Source organism: Paramormyrops kingsleyae, chromosome 13 (assembly GCF_048594095.1).
Source record: "Paramormyrops kingsleyae isolate MSU_618 chromosome 13, PKINGS_0.4, whole genome shotgun sequence".
NCBI lineage: Eukaryota > Metazoa > Chordata > Actinopteri > Osteoglossiformes > Mormyridae > Paramormyrops > Paramormyrops kingsleyae.
The window spans coordinates 29,829,896-29,851,534 of record NC_132809.1 but is presented as its reverse complement, the minus strand read 5'-3'; the positions used below and the strand labels follow the sequence as shown (position 1 = coordinate 29,851,534).

Here is a 21,639-nt window from a genome sequence, read left to right as displayed (position 1 = left end):
CATAGTTCAGTAATTTAATTTGTACAGTACTGTAATTTGAAAAGCGTTTGAAACAGCTGTGCTGTATTTTGAAAGGGTCAATAAAACTCTGAAACAACTTCCAGTGTGCTGCTCGACTGCGAACCGAGTCCTGGGTTTGTTTTTGCTTGTTTGAGTTTTTCTCATAAATGAGCTACCCAGGGATGCAATTAGAATTTCAGTCTATGACTGATAATAAAGTTGTATCATCTCTGTTTTATTGCCTTATATTCATGCAATAAATATATAAATGTCCATTAGAAGGTAATCTGCCTGAGACATAAAGAAAAAGGGAAAAAATCGGTTAAATTGATCATCTGCTTATAGTGATCAATCTCACCCAGACAGATATGATCACTATAAGCAGATTCCACTGTAGTAGCAATTGCATCAGTATCTATCTATCTATCTATCTATCTATCTATCTATCTATCTATCTATCTATTTGTCTGTCTGTCTGGCTGATTGTCTGTCTTCAGACACTTTATGAGAAGAGGAAATTGCATATTGTCAAAATCAGGTTTTTTAGATTTTCTTGACGCTCTCTGTCAGTAGATTTGGTCCGGCCACAACGGATTTATATCAAAACATTTTGCCCCAACTGTAATTGAGTTTTAATCCTTCTTTCAGATTTAAGCACCATTGTCCGCATTACCTCTCCTAACTTCATCTCAGCACTGGAGAAGGAAGGTCTGTGGATAAGCTATTGGCATAAAGCTACTGGGTGCGCTGCTTTTATTTAACAAGGTAAGAGCTTCTCTGTGGTTTCACAGGTGTGGGTCTTTCTGGGCTCACAAACCATTTTTCCCAATATCTTTTTCACTTATTGTTTTATTATTTGTGAGCAGTTATAGCAGTGAATTCTATTCTGCTGCAGCTAGTTTCAGAGACAATAAAAAAGAAAAATATTCGACAGGGATCTCAAAGGTGTTTGGATATGTGGCTGGCTGTGGACCATTAGGCACACAAGCAGCACCTGTTGGAAAAGCACATTAGCCTATTTATTCAGATGGTTTTCCATTGTCTGAATGTGTGGACAGCTGTTCTGCAGGAGAATCTGTGTTATACATTCTTTCATTACATCATCTTTTTTGATGTGAGGTATTATGGAAGATATCAGGGTCACTGAATTTGCCTGTATGGAGTACTTTGAAAAACTGTACAAGATACAACCTGACAGTAACATCACCAGTGGCGTGCACAGACATTTTGGGGGGCAAGTGCTCCAGGGGGAAAAAAGGGCACTTTTTGCATATGTGGAAAACCTTTTCTTTTTATAATAAAAAAAACGCACAGGTTAAATGCAATTTGACTTTTATTTCAAAACATTCTCTAAAAATAGACCAAAATGTATGAGAACGAATAAGACTGACTGTGGTCATTACAAGAACAGGGCAGAATGGTCGTTTTCACAGGCAATTGGGAACTGCCTATTTTTCCTTTAGCAAATTAATGTGTTAATGTTGCCAATATGTTACACCAAAAAAAATTAACATGTCTAACCAGTGCTTCTCAAAACTTTTAACATGCACCTCCAACACCGTACCCTTCAAACTACCAATAACAACGTCACTGTTCTGTCACAATCAGGTCACAACACAGTGCGTAAATGTCTGCGAGCATCGCTGAGTCAGTAACAACCAGTTAGGCTAAAGACTGCATCTTTAGACAGTTGGACGGTGTTCTAACTTTCTCACAGGAGACACCTACTAAAGACAGTCAAAGACATTAATTTCAATCTTACCAAAGTAGGACAGTAGTTGACGTTAGTTATGGAAAGGCTAATCCACAAAAACGGAGAAACGTCCATAATTCTATTATTCATAATCATGTCAAGGTTTTAGGTTTTTCTGCAGTTCCATCTCTAAAAAGTGTGATGTCTTCCCGTCACTGACTTCAGTTTGAAAACTTTGTATTTATTCACAGATTTCCGTGAGATCATCCTAAAATTTGTAACGAAAAATGGGCTCAAAAGAGCCCTCTGCCTAACGGCATGTAGCCTATAGCATAACGTGATATTTTCAATAGTGTATGCAAAAAGGTCGGAATTGATGGAGAGTGGGGTTGCCTAAATGGTTTAGGTTACATTTTAAATGTGTCGTTTTTTTGTTTATCCATATGGATGGATGGAGGGGGCAAGCTGGCAAAGTTTGTCATGTGCAGTTTCTGACAGGCTACTTCACAACAAAACAATTGCAGGTTGGTCTTAGAGGGCAAACAGAATAATTTCACTCGATTCATGGGTTACCTGACTGGTTGGGAAGGGAAAGAGCTGCCGTGTTGTCCGCCGTGGCTCCCAGTCGCTATAGTTAGCCTACTATGCCTACTCCAAGTAGTCCTATGTCATGCCGCTGCTACACGCCTCACAACAAATGAACTGCAAGCGTGTTCACGTGACACGGTGACAGTGAAAAAGCGACAGGGTTCGGGAGTCTTTGAAGAAGGGGCACAAATCAAGCCATTATTTTCACACCTTTTTAAATCGCGCAGCTTTAAAAAAAAAATAAAAAATCACGTCTTTCAAAAGGGCACTTTTTTGGACTGAGGGCAAAAGGGCAAGTGCTTCAGCACCACCTCGTCTCTATCTGTGCACGCCAGTGAACATCACTAATATGGCAAATGTCAGTATCAGTTCCATGATCCTGTTTTCATACCATCGTTATAAATACAGCCTGATAATAAAGCTAGTTATTCATGGTATGCGTTTCATATGTAAAGAATGGTACTTCATGCTACGACATGAGCATAGGAATTTTATGCAGTTTAATTAAATTCTTCTTGTTTAATTTCTCTACCTCACATAACGTAGTAATTCCTATGGCCAATTAATGCAAATTAATAACTTGCACAAACTGTATTAGTGTAAATGAAGTCTGGGGAAACACACACATACTACACACAAGGTAAAATAATAAGGATAATGACTAACAAGACTTCTTATCTGCAGTGAAATGCATTGTAAACTGCCATACTGAAATTTGTAAAATGCTGGCTGATGAGGGAGAGTCGATCCACGCAGCAGCTCAAACAAACAGGATTTTATTGCCAAAACGGAACACAAGGGGATAACCAGAAAAAAAGAGTAAAACAAAACTAAGGCAAAGAGCAGAACTGGAAGCTACAATAAACTTCCACAGCTACAAACACATGGCAACAACCACATTGACCTACTGAGGAACAGAACAAAAGCAGGCACTGAAATACACTGCTAGCAAGAAATGACAAAGGACAGGTGAGATCCATAATCAACCAATCACTAAGGACTCGGGGCAACAAGGAGCAGGTGGGGCATATTACAATTAACAGGCACTAGAGACAAGGAAACGGGAACAAACACTGAGCTCTATCTACACATGGAGCAACTAGGAACACAAGTAAAATAAAACATAACTAAACAAGGCACAGGCAGGCTAGCCAAAAACAAGACATAAATTAGCCATACAAGAGACTAGGGAATAAAAATTAAAACCAAAATATTAAAAAGAAATGTGCCTAGCCTTGGGGCGGTAGGGTGATGCAGTGGTTAGCACTGCGGGGCGGCAGTGTGATGCAGTGGTTAGCACTGCGGGGCGGCAGGGTGATGCAGTGGTTAGCACTGCGGGGCGGCAGGGTGATGCAGTGGTTAGCACTGCGGGGCGGCAGGGTGATGCAGTGGTTAGCACTGCGGGGCGGCAGTGTGATGCAGTGGTTAGCACTGCGGGGCGGCAGGGTGATGCAGTGGTTAGCACTGCGGGGCGGCAGGGTGATGCAGTGGTTAGCACTGCGGGGCGGCAGGGTGATGCAGTGGTTAGCACTGCGGGCGGCAGGGTGATGCAGTGGTTAGCACTGCGGGGCGGCAGTGTGATGCAGTGGTTAGCACTGCGGGGCGGCAGGGTGATGCAGTGGTTAGTGCTGTCACCTCACACCTCTGGGACCTGGGTTTAAGGCTCTTCCAGGGTTCTACATGTGTAGAGTTTCCATGTTCTCCACATGTGGTCGTGGGGTTTCCACTGAGTATTCCAGTATCACCCCCCCACACAGTCCAAAGACAAGCTGAGGCTAATTGGAGGTGCCAGATTGCCAGTGTGGATGGAGTGTGAGTGTGAATGTGAGTGTGCCCTACGATGGGTTGGTGTCCCATCCTGGGTTGTTCTGCACCTTGTGCCTGTAGGCTCTGGATCTGAAAAAGGCAAGAGGTTTCAGAAAATGGATGGATGGATGGATGGAGACTGACTTCAGCCTTAAACTCCTGACAGACAGGATATCTGCCTCGGAGATGCACACTGAGACTTGGGGAAACACACTAGGGCAACAGCGGAGAAGTAAAGGGGACAAAGGACAGGGCCAGACGAGCACCAACTCCGACACGGGGAATATGTTACTATCTTAAAACCACTTATCCTGGTCAAGGTCGTGGAATGTATAAATACATCTTTGATTTAAAGTTAATTATTGATTTTCGAGAAAATATGCACTTATAGTATGCCAACAATGTTTTTCATTGAAGAGAGCTCTTCACATCATAACATGAAGATACAAAGGAAACCACATAAAAAAAATGAAAATACTTGACAATAACAAGAGAATGTTTTTCCTTATAAAATCCCTTCGATCAATATGAGGTAATATGGAGGTAAAGTTCCTGATTTTATTTTGATTAGAGAGCACTGTAAACACACTTCCATCCTGACTTGTTGAGGGGAAGAATTGCTCCGCTCCATCCTGTGTTTATTAAAAAGATATATTTGATTAAATATAAGTAATTTGTTGTTCTCTTCTATTCAATATATCTTGTGTTGTGAGCAGCAGCTCTTAAGCCCCGTGTAAGCATGTCATATTGGACCCCCAACCCAAATCAATCCAATTACACATTTTTTTATAAATTGTCCCTTCCACCCCCCCGTTATGGCGTCCCTGTTTGTGAACCTTGCCTTATAATCTGCATTTCCACAGTTTTCGATTGACAGGGCTGTGGTTTCCATGCCCCCTACAAAGGGCTCCATTAAACGCAACTGAAGTAGAATGTAATTCAATTGTCAGGAGCCGCTTGTGGAATGGGCCAATCGAACTCTTTTGTTCAAATTCAGATTCCTATCTATCAAATGAGCTCACTTGAAGCATTAATATTGCAGCTATGCCCTTACTGTCAGCTTAGCGCCATACAGAAAAGGGTGATGTGACATGAACGTCCATTGAAATGCGAGTCTAGGTAGTCTAATCGGTTTTGTATATCTAGGTGGAAACTCACTAGGCATGGGTGGGAACAAAGTGAGGGTAGCTGGTGTGATTTTGGCATTCTGGGATGTAGGTCATTAAGCTAAGATGACAGAGTAAAGTAGTAATTTACCACCCTGATGAGTTAATGCTGAAGGTGGGGATTACATCACAACTACCAGGATGATGTAAAGTGGAGAGAACTGCTCACCTGCTCAGATTCCAGTCTGCTGAGCTGAAAGGTTAACCGGCTAACTGTCACCTTGCTGAGCTTGCAGGAAGAATAATGCGGTCGCCATGGGGATGGCATGGCTTTGGCCAGCTCCGTACAGTAGGTGCTACACGATTCTTCAGATAGTCTCTGACCTCCACGCAGCCTCAGGGCCGGATCGGGCAGAATGTCCTCCGCCTGGTCATGCATTCCCAGTCACGGCTTAGTAGGTTTCTAACCCAAATAATTTCCTCATTAGCATGTGCACTCCCCGGATTTGCACCTTTATGGCGACCATTGCTGTGACCGCCATTCGGCTTCTTGCTTAAGGTTTCCCAGAAGAGCAGGGCAGAGGATGTGGAGGACAGGTAATTAAGGATGATTAATTACTCAAAAAAACTAAAAAAAAATATGAACAGCGGGACTGTTAGACCTGCAGGGGATCCACCCCCCTTGCTGCCTCAGGAACGCCCTAACCTTTCTCTGCAATCCATGACTCTATAACCTTTTAAATTCTATAATCAGGAAAACTTCTGTTCTTCATATTCACCAGATTTTTTTCTGAAATACCTGCAGACCACAAACTTCGAAGTCAATAGTGCCGTTTTCATTGACGTCGATTTTTTGCATTTTGAAGATGCAAATTGAGAAACTGTTGATGGAAGCACTGAAATTGCGGAGGAAAAACCCTCAAAAATCACCAAAAAAAAGTTTTACGTTCCCTTGAAATGGTTTTTGTGGCGAGTCGAAAAAGAAGCAATTTCTGCAACTACGACGGATACAGAATTTGCAAATTAGTAGATGTGTAATACATGATAATTAGTTCTTCTAGAGCTACTAACTCATAGAATATCCACTGCATGTTGAAGCACGAGACATGGATCTTAATCTCGCGGGATGATAGATGGCAAGAATTAATTCCATGACATCCAGTAATGGAAACACGCCCTATTCGCAATTTCACTTCACTTATAATTTGTACAGAACCTTAGTGGAAACATGACTAATGCCTGGGAGCCTGTGTCAGGCTGTGCCGTTCAGGCTGTGTCGTTCAGGCTGTGCCTTTCAGGCTGTGCCGTTCAGGCTGTGCCGTTCACACAGACCAGAACCCCGCCTGGCCTTAAAGACACTGATTACAAAAGTACCACAGACTGCCTTGTTTTGTGTGGTGTCCCCCCCCCCCCCCCGGACACCTGCCTCATGCTCTTTTCCCAGCACATGTCTGCCAGCATGGGCACGACAGCGGGGCGGCACTTAGAACCTAACAAGCTGCCCCAGCCAGTCATTGGAGGCCCTTCCCTCACTTCTCCCTGGCGATGCGATCGAAGCGCTTCGTCTCGTTACCAGTGGGGTCCTGCTGGAGTTGGCTCTGACAGAGAATTACAGTGTAATTACAATCACTTCACAGATAACATGTTAAATGGCGTAAACCGACAGGTCCCCACCATGCATGTTAATCGGGTCTCCAGCTGAGCTGCGTGCTCAAGTGCACAGCGCTCCAGGACGGTAGCTTCTGGAAAGGCAGCGGACCCGGGGAATTATCGGAGCCTAGCCGCTTTTGAGGAGCCGACCCCCCGCCGTGCTTTGTGCTGGCGAAGAGGCTTCCTGCGGTGCCGGGCACACCCGCCAAAAAGGGGGCAATCAGCGTTCCGCCGCCATCATGCGTTACGGGTCAGAATGCAGCGGCCCCCTCCTCCGTAACGCTCAGTTAAGCGCAGGCAGCTCTGGGTCCCGCTGCAATACCTCCGTCGTCGGTGGCGACGGCTCTGTTTACATGCTCACCCTAACAAATTGCATTTGGAGATTTACATTTTTAATTTAACTTGTTGAGGAGGCAGTGTGTGTGTCTGTGTGTGTCTGTCTGGGTTTGGGTTATATTACTTTTTGGGGACCAAACGTCCCCCACAATTTAATAAAAACCTTTTTTGACGTTGTGTGGACCATTTCTTTAGGTCCCCACAAATATCTGTGAATGCAGTCAAAAAAGTAAGAATGCCAAAAGTCTTTTATTTTGTTTGGGCTGAGTACGGGTTAAGGTTGTCATAGTTGGGATAAGGGTTATGACAGTCCACACAAAGATATGAATACAAACGTGTGTGTGTGTGTGTGTGTGTGTGTGTGTATAGGGGTTTTAAAATGACATGAGCTATATGGTTTAAGAGATATAGGGATTTTTGTTTGACATTGAAAGTCACATTTCACAGGATTGTGTCTGTACAAATACATGCAGCGCGACGAAAGAATGTCAGTTTTTTGGGGGCTGATAACCAAATATCAAAACAAATGATATTTTTGTCCAAGTGAAAAACAAATGCCTCAGTTTTCCGAAAATAACTGAAAAGTATGAAACGAATAAAAACCTAGTGAATATAGACTAGGTAAGTCTGTGCAGCCCTGCAGTGACACTGAGGCTGGGACACTGTAAATACAGAGAGTTGGGGTTCGAGTCCCCCCCCCCCCTCCACAGTGTGTGTGTGTAGTGCGCAAGACAGGCTCATTGGTGTCCATGAATTTCCCATGGAGTATGAGGGGTGTATATGTGCCCTGTGTTGAGCTGGCATCCCACCTTGTTCCATATGCTGCCTGGGTCAGACTGTAAATGGGACAAAACTTTCCTGAAGTTTTTGAAAATGTTTACACTTTCCACATGTGCTGTATACCACAACCCTAGGTTACCCAGTCAGCTGTACAGTATCTTTGGATGCATGTAGTTGTCATCATGAATCTGTTAGCAGTAAATTTTATCCAAGAGTTCTGCAGAGAACGAGCAGAATATTTACATATATCTCCATGTCATTTTCACAGCAAAGGCTCCTCCCATGAAGCATTGCATTTTTTCAAAACGGGAATTATTTTAGTCTTTTCTGGAGTTAATTGCTTTCTCTGCCCACTGCCCAATTTGATATACATCTTAGCGTAAAAGCAATTTCCTAAGAGATGTCTGTTTGCTGCAAATGATAAGCAAACTTACTGTCAATTAACAACCCTGTATTTGACTATAGATTTGTGGCCGTGTTTCAGTAACCAAAGGTGCAGCAGGAGAATGCAGTACTGACTGACCTACTATAGATATTTCCTGTCCTGCATGATAATTGACTTAATCACATTTGAAACCATGTATTATTCATCGGTAACAATGTGTGTGATGTTTCTGCCGTATAGTGTCAAAAATCACCACGGCAACTGATGATATTCCACTCAACCCTTAATTCTGCGACGTGAAATGGCATTCTGTCAGAAAACAGTGTATGAGAAAACAAGCAAGAACAAATACTATACCATTTGCAAATTAATGAGTGTAAAACAAGTCAAATGCTTGTGAGGTTAAATAGCAATTATTTTCTAACGCAATAAAGTTTTTTTTTTCTGCTACTGTGTCTTATTTATGCATGGAAGAGGAAGAGAATGGATACATGTGATTATTTACATGCAAACCAATGGCTGAAATGGCAATAAAATACTGTTTTAATAAGCAGTAATCACATTATATACACAATATGGCACTCATTGCGATTGTTATTATTATTATTTTTATAAGTTGGTGGTGTCTGGCTTCTCACAGGGAAATTTAGCTCTGGCTTTATTCACAAATAAACAAGGCCCCTTGTGCCTTATTGTTTGAATAAATCGCTTTAATACCGAGTACAGTTTCTCTCAGGATCTGTTTACCTCTCATATGAATTCAGACTCTCCCCTTTCTCTATTTCGGGGTTGCAATATTCCTTATAGCGTTTTTCTAAAGCTCGGTATTTTCTAACTGCGCATTGGCCAATAAATGCCTTGAATGAACTTCTGTCCCATAACACTATTATGATCTAACAAAATTATCTATTGGAATTTAGTAGAAAAAGAATTGCTTTTGTTGCCAAATTAAGGATGCTATTACCGCAGGCTCAGTGGGAAGCCCAACAGCCTCAGAGCCGCGTGCTTGTGATTCCGGCCCCGGATCTGTGTGTCTGCGCAGTTTGTGTATCTTCCCTGTGTTTCTGCAGGTCTTCGCTGGGTACTCTGGTTTCCACCCACAGTCCGACAACATGTCGTTAGGCAATCGGACATGTCTAAATTGCCCATAGTGTGTGAGCGTGTGCTGTGGCGTCACGTCTAGGCGATCCCCTGTGCTTCCTGGTATAGGCTCCAGGCTTGTTGTGACCTTGTACTGGATAAATGGTCACGGATGGCTCAGGATTTGAAAACTTCTCTCATTATGGTTATATAAATGATGCCTATTGTAAAAATCCCAGACGATTTGCATGCTCTATACTGCTGTATTTGAAACAAAAACAGATTCATCAAAACATCAACGTGCTTTTTAGCAGTCAGACCCTAGTCTTTACCTTGGATAATATCAGCATGTCTCTCCTGCGTCCTTTTCTCTTAAAGCCAGTTTTAGGCTTCAGGAGCTCCGGACATTCGTGGAATATCAAAACGGGAGCCTTTATCTAGATGGAGTTAAGGAGAAGGTTAGGATGAAGGCTCTTCGGCCAATGATTTGAACTTTTCCAAGAAAGCCACCAAAAGAGTATTTTCCTTCACTGATCTCTACCATCCTTGCTGCTGTGCAGTGTGATATGGGATGTTCTTGGAAAAAAAAACACAGCAAGATGACAAAAAAAGGAAATAAATGAATTTTCTGTGGCTTATTTTCCGACAGGTAGGTCCAGCATGTGTTCTGGTGACCAAGCGAGTCAGCAGGCCATCGTGGAAGCGGATGAAACGCAGCCCGAAGTTCAATTGGTAGCTAAAACACATTTGTACAGCAAGCAGATGCCCCCCCCCCCCGACTGCACAAGCTACTGAACTTCTGCAACCAGATAAACAACTCGATCATGATCCAGCTTAATTTAATCATGATGGGATTCACTGAAGTCATGGAAAACCCCCCATCCTGAAAACCCATTACTCACTCCAACATTAATAATTCATAAATAAATGCTTTCTGGATTAGTAAGGTAACATTAGTATCTGTTTACATGTAAGTTGTTGGACAGCAAATGGTCCCAGTTTGCCAAACACAAATTGCTTTACCCTCAGGAGAACTTGCCCCCAGCCCCCTCCCTGTGTGCTCTGGCTGGCCGAATGCCACCAGAGTTTGTTTTCAAGGTCATGAAATTTAAATCGTACGCTTATTTCCGGGGCTTGGGAGTGAGCTAAATTGGATCATTAAAGGGTAGGTTTGTAATTCCAGCATTAAAATGGTTTATTTTTGAGGCCAGCGCTGAGAGATTTCCCATCACTCCAGAAGGATCATTTTTAACGGATGGCTTAAAAAGTTTGGCTACTTGAAGAGATGGACGCCGAGAGAATATCGCGACGGCTCCAAAATAATTACTTGTGGTAAATTATTTAAACTCTTCATTACATATAGTTAATGTCTGTGTTTGTCTGTGACCCCAGTGACTGTAGCAGTCCTATTCATTTTCTGTTTATTTTGGCGTCTTTTGTACCTGTCAGGCAATTGTTGGCCGATTCCCCTTAGATTCAAGGTTGTCAGGAAATCACAGTTTGCTGGATTTTTACCATCTAAACAAGCTTTAAATGAGGCTGCACCATACAATCCCACTTGGCCTTTATAATAACCTCTTCCTGTCCTGCTACCTATTAGCAAGTCTAATGCAGCGTCTTCTCTGTGCAGCTCCCCATTTGAAACTCGCTCTGTGGGCTGCAGGCAGGAGCACAGGGGGCCTGGCACCCATTCAGGGGGGCCACACATTACAGGGGCCCTTGCATACACTCGCACATTGTAACAGTGGGGGCCGAGGGCAGGAGGAGACTGACATCCCGACACCCCTGGCTTGTGGAGACCAGTCAGTGGAGAGAGACAGGGCTGCATGGCCCCGAGCGTCTCTCCCAGGCTGCTGCTCTCTTTCTCAGACGCAGCATCATTATTTATACATCCTATGGAGCTGCCGGGTGCTAAGCAGTTTTTTTTTTTTTTTTTTTAAACTAGTTTTGCGGTTAAAAGAGAGTTCATTGGCTAATGAGTAATCAGGTGATGGTGGGAGGCGGAGCCAGTGGACTGCGGAGGTGGAGCCAGTGGACTGCATCAGCACACAGCATGCAATCGTTGCGGTCTGCCCAACGATGCAATGCAATTTAAAAAATGGGGTTAAATATCACCAAAAATATATTGCTTATATCGCTATTAATGTGGATTTTCATATCATGTATTACACTACAAGGCACAGCATTGAAGATACAAATTTGATGTAAAATTAATATTTAAATGCATTTGAAATATGTGTAAGAGAGTAAATGAGAATGACCTATAACTCACCTGAGCAACCTGACTGCTAAACTTTTTTTTGTTCTTAATGTTTTTTGCCATGCATTATTTGACCTGTGCTTCACCACTGGAATACGTCAGGGAGGATGATGTCCAGAGGACAGCCTGTCCCTACCGCATGTGCACCTCACTGCTCCCCCAATGTGCTGATAAATGTAGATGGTAGACAAATCTACACACCACCAAATCTCAGAGGATCTGGCTTGATCTGGGACATTGCTCTAAATCTCACATATATTACATCTATACTAGGGTGACCAGATAATCCATGTCAGGGAGGATACTCTGAGCTAGGACAGGAATTGTAAATTACCATTTCAATTACTGTAAAAGGACCTGAATTTCACTTGAGCAATGAGCTCTTGCTGTGTGCTGATTGGTCAGTCTCCTATAATCATGCATGTGTCACTAATGCTAATGTGAAACAGCTGGATGAGTCTTTCAGTCAAGGAAACAAACCAGTCAAAGCACAAGAAGAGCTGAACTATTTAGCCGAGCACAGGAGCCTTTCAATTAGAAAGTAGTTTGTAAAACCCGAAGTAGCTCAAAGTGTCCTCCCTGACATGGATTATCTGGTCACCCTAATCTATACTACACATAGTCTCTAAAACACATATTCTTCTTATTCCTCTTTAGCCAGCTAAGCAAGTTTGTTGTTTCTCTGAAAATGATATGCAATGAATGCATATTTACTCACACTATAATGTTTAAGAGAGTAAATAAAGTTGATCTTCATAGATGTAGTGTTATAGAAAATTTTTCACTATTTACTGGGTAAATGCTAGAAAACGAACAGATCATGCATGAGTAAAAGGATTTTGGCTGTTTTTTTTAACATCCTGCGAGTAAACAAAGATTTTCAGTGGAGCCCAACAGTTAGACATTAAAAAAATATACATTTTTCTGGTGAGGTGATGTGCATTTGGTTGCCGTTGCTGTAATAATCACCCTCAGCCAAACCTCGTTTAGAAAGACGTGTCACGTTTCTGAAGACCCAGAAAAGTACACTTTCTGTAATGCCTCCGGTCTGAAAAGGAATTGACAGCCGTCTCGGGGTAATGAGGGAATCCTCTAGGTGGAATTCAGCCGACCGATAGAGGCTGTAAACATTAAGAACGAGCCCCTTCTTAAACATAACCTCTATTCATGGCCAAGTGTTTATGCATTTATACAACTGTTATAAGGATTTAATGGCGGCTTGAGATCAAATCAGATTACTGTGAAATATGCATTTATCCATCGTCATGCTGGCTAACTAAATATTCAAAAATAATCATCCTATCTTGGCATCTTCATGATAATTATCCACAAGTATTATGTGCTGTACCTCCTACATTTAGCTGGTATGGGAAGATTGAGTAAACCAAGATGCTATTTGGTCTGTCGATCACCCTTAAGAGGCATTTCACAGTAGAGCAAGTACTCAGAGGTCATTGTGACAACTCCACCTACTTGTCCTGAATGTCACAGCTGTAAGCAATCATTGGTTGCACATGTGGACATTCACAGCTAGCTAGCTTTTCGGCAGAGATGTCCCAACCTATATGACTGATTGAAGGGGAAATCTAGCCATGTCGTGCCGTGACAATGATACCGTGTGAAAAATTTATATTAGCGGTAGATTGCATCACGTCAAATGTGCGGGTGTCTGAAGAAGACACCCAGAGAATGGTTTTTCACAACCAAATTTGCAAATAACTTTTATAGCAATGCATTTGTAATCTTGCATGCTTAAATAATAGATGGTAGGTCTATAATCTCAATGTAATTTTTAAAAATTGTCTTTCTTTTTTTTTTGGTTTATGACGTTACTATACTAAATCTTTCTTCTGAAGCTGTCAAAATGGTATGGCAGCCAGATCTTTAAGAGGGTGAAAATTGTAGCTTAGTTTTACCCGTGTAAACTAATGCCTATACATGCTGAATTGGGGTATCAGAAATCAAATCTGACAGGTCTGTATGTTGAAGGGCTGGGATTCTGCAGGAAATAGACATTTCAGGTTCATATTCTGATGTTTGCTTAAGTGGTGATTTTTGTACTTCGCTTTAGTACTGCATTTGCCTGCAGTCCCTCTGTTTCTATAGAGCGCTCGTGCTGCCTAATTCCATAGGGTTCAAACACTCATGCTCCAGCTGTCTGGATCAAATAAATATTAAAAGCCCTCATCCTCTACCATTCAAAATTCATGCTCAGGCACATTCTAAACTCAAGGACATCTGTGAATTCGCCAGGGAATATATTTTTGTAGCAGTATTTCTTGACTTTTCATAGAAAAAGAAAAAAAAATTGAGAATACGTTCATCAGTTCTAGTGATACGTATTTGTATGCATTTATTTTGTGTCGTCATTTTACATTTGAAATGCAGTGTTGCTTAGGTTTGAATTAAACATCCTTTAAACAATCAATAAAATCAATCAGAGCTGTTTTTCGGCATGAGTGGCAGAAGCGTCGAGGGCAGGTCTCTGACTTCGACCCCTCCCATGGTCCTATAAGCTCAACAAACACTTTATAGAAGTCTGAAGAAGAGGAAATCTGCTATCAAATGTAGCTGATAGAGAACCTCCCAAAAGCCCTTCCATCTTGAATTGAAGGCACAGACTGAACTCACCAGACAGGAACCACGCTTTGGGTGAGAGCAAAAGAAGAAAAAGAGATGCTTTCATGATTTTTTTTTTCTTTTTCACTGATGTGAAAGAATCAGTCTGGAAGAAATGTCCTCTGTGATAGAAATTAATTGGGATTGTGGCATAGAGGAGAAACTGGGAAACACTGTGGAAGCACCTTTAGGGCGAGTGCCAGCGGTCAGTATTTCCTCAGCAAAAACACAAACAGTCCATTTTCATTTCGAGATTTATCACACATGCCCATTTGTTTGCACAACTCGCTGTTTTATCTTATCATATTGCACACAGACTCCACAGAGTACCAATGTAAATATAGGTGTAGTTTGCAAAAGTACTCGGACTGCAGCTATCACCTGTGTGGTCAGGATAATTGCATTCACGGTGCTTTGAAAAAGTAGTTCTTTGTACAGACTGTCCCTGACTAACAACCTACTGTATTCGACTAACGACAACTCACACGTGCGACTGAAGTCAGGACAGACCCCAGTCGTAAGTGAGAGACAGTCTGTATATAACCAACCTAGTCTCGTAAAACTTGTGACAGGAACTGAAATTCAGTTTTTACCAGGGCAGAGACCTGTAACACAAGGTCAAACAAACAGTCAAGTGGCTTAATCTGCAAGCAAATACCCTTAAGTCTCTAAGTTTTGAGTCACTTCTTTTATTAATATATGAAAATACTGGACAACTGTTGTCCAAAAATGTCCAATCAGCCCCAGAGCCTAGGCAAATGTGTAAAGGCGTTTTGAAATGAGTAATTTCAGTAATGCCAAATGAGATGATGTTTTTCAAAAGGTCTGAATATGTATAATTGTTTAGGGACTTTAATTTTCTTGGGATATCTTGTCATCGAAATGTTTGAATTATTTTCAATAACATGACTTGAGAATGTAACAGAAATATTTAATAAAAAATAGATATCTCTGAGTCACATGATAGTTAAGATATATTGAGTGATTACATGACTAATGGACGTCAGAAAAAGATGATGTTGAGATTTTACACTAATGTAATTTATCTTTATCGTTTTGCGGTTAAGTAAGACTCTTCTACAGGGAGTTTTTTCAGATGTAAGCATCCCATTCACATTAAGGGGTTTTCAGGGGCTACGGGAATCTCTAAGAAGCACATCTCTCATCCTTGTTTTACTATTTTTGTTTTTATCCAGGTCAAATAAATCAGAGCAACTGAGTTCGTGCTATAATTCCTCCTTTTTCTATTTTCACAATAATTCTTTCTCAGCATTTTACACGCACAGAGGCTATTCTCCCGTGCATCTAATAGAAATAAATATTGTACTGAAATCTGCTTTTCCCCCAGGTTTCTCGTACATAAAAACTAGATTATTATGGCGGATAGAAAAGCCACCGCTTTGATTCATATTTCTTTGATTTTTGTTGTGAGAAATAATCTTTGAAAATTGTTAAAGCTGAATATGAAAGAAATATATGTAAGTTTAGCAGAAACTGAGAGACGATTTTATCTCCAAGGGACAAATCTTGTATCAAAGTAAAGTTACTAGCAACATCTCAGGTCTTTGCTGCCCTTGCTGGTTGTTTATCTCAGCTTAAGAACTGGTTTATTTCTTCCTTGACTTACAGACTACTTTTATTAATCTTTCTGTATACTTTTTATTTATCAGTTTTCAATTTTCATGTGTCTTCTGAGCAGATAGAAGGTAGACATTGATTCCTCAATGTCTCTGACTTAGATTACATTGTCCTTTACTTTAAGTGTCCCAGAGCAAGTGATGATTTGTCTTCTATGGCAGGAAGAATGCAGTTATACTATGAATTACAGATCATGTTTGGTAAACATGTATGTTTTCACACAGCAACAATAAAGGAACTCAGCAAAATAGCAAGACTACAAATCTGATGATGTGATCTCCACTGGCAGTAGAAGATCCACTGGTGGCTGGAGGAGATTTTGAAGGCCTTCAAGTGAGTTGTTCTCGCTGGTAAGTTCTTGCCAATTTCTGCAGTCAGAAATAGCCTGCAGAAATTATGAGTGGCGATAGGAAAATGTCAAGCACAGTCAAAAGAAGGAAAGACATCTTAATTTAAAGCTGGACATTGAAGGAGTGCATTTCCTGGAAAAACACCATCCAGTTTGGTCATTAACTACTGTAAGACGCCGAGAAGTGGCAGCAGAGTAGGGGTGACATTCTCGGGGGGGGTGTCCGCTTTATGGACCTGTCTACGGGTGGCGGTTTCAAGCCACTTCCATTTTGCTTTACCCACGTTTCTCCAGGGTGGGGTGCCGTCATGCGGTTCCAGCCGAATCGCTCTTGGTCTGCAGCTGGCTGCCTTATCGGCCGTCTCATTGAGCTGTACTCTTCTGTGTCAGTGGGTGGGGGGGCACGCCAGGCATTCAGAGGTCATGGGTGACACGCCCCTTCCATTAATTAAATGTGACGTTCTACACGTGTTACTAAAGCTCATGTCCTGTCCCTCTTATCTTAGTCACCGGTGTCGAGTAGGGTGTCCCCAAAAGATTCTCTTCTCAGGACCAACTTCAAGTGCCTGTAAAGTCCTATAGCTGAATCTTTCTGATTATATTTACATTGAAACTCACTGGCCACTTTACTAGATACACCTTTATAATACAGGACTGGACCCCCTTTGCCTTCAGAACTGCATTAATTCTCATTCAACGGTGCTAAAAACATTCCTCAGAGGCCTTGGTCCATGCTGACACGATGGCATCACACAGTTACTGCAGATTTGTTGGCTGCACCTTCGTTATGAGAATCTGCTGTTCCACCACATCCCACAGGTGCTCAATTGGATTGAGATCTGATGACTGTGAAGGCCTTTTGAGTACAGTGAACTGTCATGTTCAAGAAACCAGAGATATGAGCTTTGTGACAAGGCATGTTATCCTGCTGAAAGCAGCCATTAGAAGGTGGGTATTCACTGTGGTCATAAAGTGATGGACATGGTCAGCAACAATACTCAGGTAGGCTGTGGCATTTAAATGATGCTGAGTTGGCACTAAGGGACCCAAAGTGTGCCTAGAAAATATCCCCCACACCATTACATCACCAGCAGCCTGAACTGTTCATAAAAGGCAGGATGGATCCACGCTTTCATGTTGTTTACGCCAACTTCTGTCCCGACCATCTGAATATCGCAGTCGAAACTGAGACTCATCTGACCATCAGTGTTTTCCAATCTTCCTTTGTCCAATTTTGGTGAGCCTGTGCCCACTGTAGCCTCAGTTTCCTGTTCTTATCTGACAGGAGTGGCGCTGGTGTGGTCCTCTGCTGCTGTAGCCCATCTGCTTCAAGGTTTGGTGTGCTGTGCATTCTGAGATGCTCTTCTGCATACCTTGGTTGTAATGAGTGGTTATTTGAGTTACTGTCTACCTAAACCAGTCTGGCCATTCTTCTCTGACCCCTGCCTTTAACAAAGTATTTTTGCTCAGAGAATCACCACTCACTGGATGTTGTGTCTTTTTTGGAAAATTCTCTGAAAACCCTAGAGATGGTTGTGTATGAAACCCAGTAGATCAGTAGTTTCTGAAATACACACAGCAGCCTGTCTGGTTCCAACTACCATGCCACATTCAAATTCATTTCATCTATATCTATCCATCCATCCATCCATCCATCCTTGAATGTTTAACATAGCCAATAAAGGCCAATAAAGATCCTTCTGATTCTGGTTCTAAAAAAAAAGGTGTATAGTGCCCGTGTTAGGCACAATGTAATTGTTCTAACTCTCAGTGCGTGAAAATAGACGCATTTCTAATGGCCAGATCTGTATAGCTTACAGGTAGCATATTGCAATTTATGTAAAGTGAGCATCTCACTAATGCTTAAACCAGCCGACAAGCCGTCTAGTCTTCTCACGAGAGTAACTCCCTTACAGCAACCTCATGCCTATACACTTACATCTTTATAATAATTACACCTTAAATAATTGTCCAGAATAAACAGAAATTGTCATCATACTGTTCAGGAAAGCAAACTCAAAGGTTTTTCCACCTTTCTACATCACACACTTCCATGCCATAGTGGGCAAAAAAAAAAAGCATTTATATCCAGTCAATGTGCAGAGGCATATTAGAGAGCCCAGACAGACACGCGGATAAAAGCGCCATCCAGGACTCTTCTTTAATATCTGCTTCTTTATAAACATACACCGCTGAGCCTCCACAAGCACAGACACACTCCCTGGAGTTTTTGGCAAACTCCGACATAGCCATGGAAACACACCACTATATTTTATTCCTGTACTCCATTACATGTAATATTTTTGACAGGTGGGATACTGGAGACACATAGGCCTAGGTACTCACACACACACACACACACATCGTGCATAAATAAGGTGCACACACCAGTGCATAAGCACACACTCATAGAATGCTTCACCAGCGTATAAGTTTGTGTAGACAAACACTCATTCACAAGCAATACAACTTCCTTCGGGCTGTGCAAGGCTTGCACCACCTGTCTGAGAGAAGCCTTGTTTGTTCACTGAAAAATTCAGTGGGATGCATTCCTCTGGGCAAGCTGAGATAATTTCTCATTCGGCGGAGATATTTACAGTAGCTATTATTGTGTCTGTGCGACGTTTTCTCATGAGTGTGGTGTTTTGAACCAAGCAGATTACATCTTTTGTGGTAACTTAATTTTCTCATCAAAGGCAGGATAAACCATACATTTGAATGTATTAAACTGTTTGCTGAGGAAGAATTGGTGAGTCACAGTGGCAGAGTCCTCCTGTCTCTCTCGGCGACACCGAGGTATTTGGTATTTGCTGCGTACGCCTCTGAACACAAGTGGCATCTTGATATGCAAGTGTCGTCACCGTGATTTTTTTTTTTTGGGGGGGGGGGGGGGGTATATCCCAATTCTCAATTATGTTTTGTACAAGTGGTGTGGAGAAGAACACCTGCAGATTAAAGCGGCGAGCCCATCATCTTCAGTCACCGACGACTCGCAATCAATCTGCACATAAATTAAAAAGGTGAGTGTCGAATTTGAGAAAATGAATGTGCACGGCTGGGAATCATAACTTCTTTTAAAAATAAGTGCCTGTGTAAACATTTACATATTGCACTGGGAGGAGAGTGACGTCTCATTATTGTCAATGAAGAAAGGAGCATATTTTTCACAGGATTCCTGGCCTGTGAGGCAGTTCCTGGCACCGCTTGTGCCTTGGCAATAGGAAGGTGATCTTTGTTTGGGATCACAGAGCTTTGCTAATGGATCTGAATGGAATCAATTAATGAAACTCCCCTGAGACGCCATGTTTGGCACATCAGTACATGTGAGGAAGGCAAGCCGAGCATGAGCATCCCATAACCACAGACGGCGTGGCTGAAGCAGCCTTGACCATCATCCTACGGCACCATATATGAACTGTTAGATGCTACAGACTAAGGAAACACATTCAGGCAACATCAGGACCTAAGGAGGAGCGGATGAACGAACGGACAGATGGATGGTGCCCCACACCTTTCATTTCTGGAGCTCCAGGCTCCAAGTAAGAAGATTGTAAGTATTAAGTAACATCCTTTTCTCTACTCTGATTGCAATGCTGATTATTGATTCTTTGGTTTATGCTATATTCCCTTTATGCCCTTAATGTATTAAACAGGTTTCAGAATGAAAAATTCATTTGATTCATATCATGTTGAAAATCAGCACCTTGCTATTTACAATAGAATGTTTTATCCTGGATAATGGGTTAGAAGATAGATGGATGTTTCGTCCTGTAATAAAGATTAAATAGGAAGACTCAGGCAGATAGGCCTATAAAATTAATTTTATCGTCTCTTCTCTGGTCATTTTTAATTCTGGAAATAAGAAAATAGCATCGATCCATCCGTTCAACCACTTGAGGCCAACACAGGTCCCCGGACTGGGACACACCTCGAATGGTATGCCAGTGCATTACACAAACACACACACAATTATAGGCTACGATCAATTTAGAGACACCAATTAGCTTGCATGTCTTTCGACTGCAAAAAGAACCTGGAGCCGCCAGAAGGCACCTGTGAGACACGTGGAAAACTCACACAACTTCAGAGTCACAGCGCTGAGGTCAGACTCAAGCCAGCAGCCCCGATTCTGTGAGCGAAGAGTGCGGCCCTCTGAGCTGAAAAAGCAGCACGCGAAGATGTGTCATCTGAAATACGCTTAATCGCATCATTTTTGAGTTATTTAACCGGATAATGAAGGAGATACATACACTAATCCCAAAACAAAGGCGCATCAAAGACAGACCATCAGCATGCCAGGGTAACACTAGCGGTAGGCTAAAGCTTGACCAAGAAATAGGCCTGCCATGCTTAGACAGAGAAAGGGAAGTGGAGTGAGAGGACAGACAGGGACAGTTGGGGTTGGTAGGGAAACTACAGCGACCCAAACTGTGTGGAAGGCAGCATGGCTTCATGGGAGAGGCTGCAGGCAGGAGAGTATTAACGGCATTCGGGAGCCAATCCAAACACCCGGGGCTGCACCGGCTTCACCTGCGTATCGTCTTGGCAACAGAGGAGCCAAGATCAGGCACTGACAATGGAGCGAGAGGGTGACCTTGTGTTTCAAACAGAAGATAAATAGCGCCACCTATTTCTTAATTCGGCAACTTGACGAGGGAAATAGCTGCAGATTGTCATTCACGGCATTTCAAAATGAAAACTGATATATACAAACAAAAAAGCGAAAAAATAATAACCATAGTTGCAGCATGTTCTGTTTTCCATTTTTTAGACAGAAATAAGATGATAATTGGCAGTATATTATATAAACTCTCCCAGCTTGAGCTCTAAATAGGGGCATGGGGTAGGCTCCAAAATTATAGCGGAAGCTCCAGCGGTCAGCATGAAAAATGAAGGAGATATTGTTTATCTCGAGCCCAGTGGGGTCTGAACCATATGGAGGACATTAAAAACATGGCAGCATCCTGGTAGAAGAAGGCACATGGACACATTAACGTTACCGGCATGCTGTCTTCCATATGGTGTCCGCATTTAGACACACACCTATACAGCGAGGTGGCGAAGGAACACACACCTGAAAAGTCACAAGGTTAAGCTGCCAGGTGTTTCACCAGAACTCCTCTATTAAAGTGTAAATATGGGGGAGTTTGAGCTGCGAATCTGGCAATGGAACGATTCTCCCGTACGGAGCCTAGAAATGGGCACAGTTAGGGTGGGCAGCCGTTTAGGCTTGCAAAATTTGGAAAAATATAAAATGTTTGTGAGCAGTGTATACAGATATATGTGGTTCCAGGTGGATGGTGAGTGTTGGGGATGGGGGGGGGGGGTGCCGGGAACTGGAAAATAGCA

At 42.3% G+C, this 21,639-nt stretch overlaps 1 long non-coding RNA gene across 1 annotated transcript; it reads right to left on the bottom strand.

The window, feature by feature from the left end:
• Nucleotides 1-3,041: 3,041 nt before the first annotated feature.
• On the bottom strand, nt 3,042-6,603 carry LOC140578233 (uncharacterized). The gene is made up of 2 exons (XR_011982331.1): nt 5,423-6,603; nt 3,042-4,719 (listed from the first exon to the last, which is right to left on the bottom strand). It is a non-coding gene; the product is annotated as an uncharacterized lncRNA (long non-coding RNA).
• Between the last annotated feature and the right edge of the window lie 15,036 nt (nt 6,604-21,639).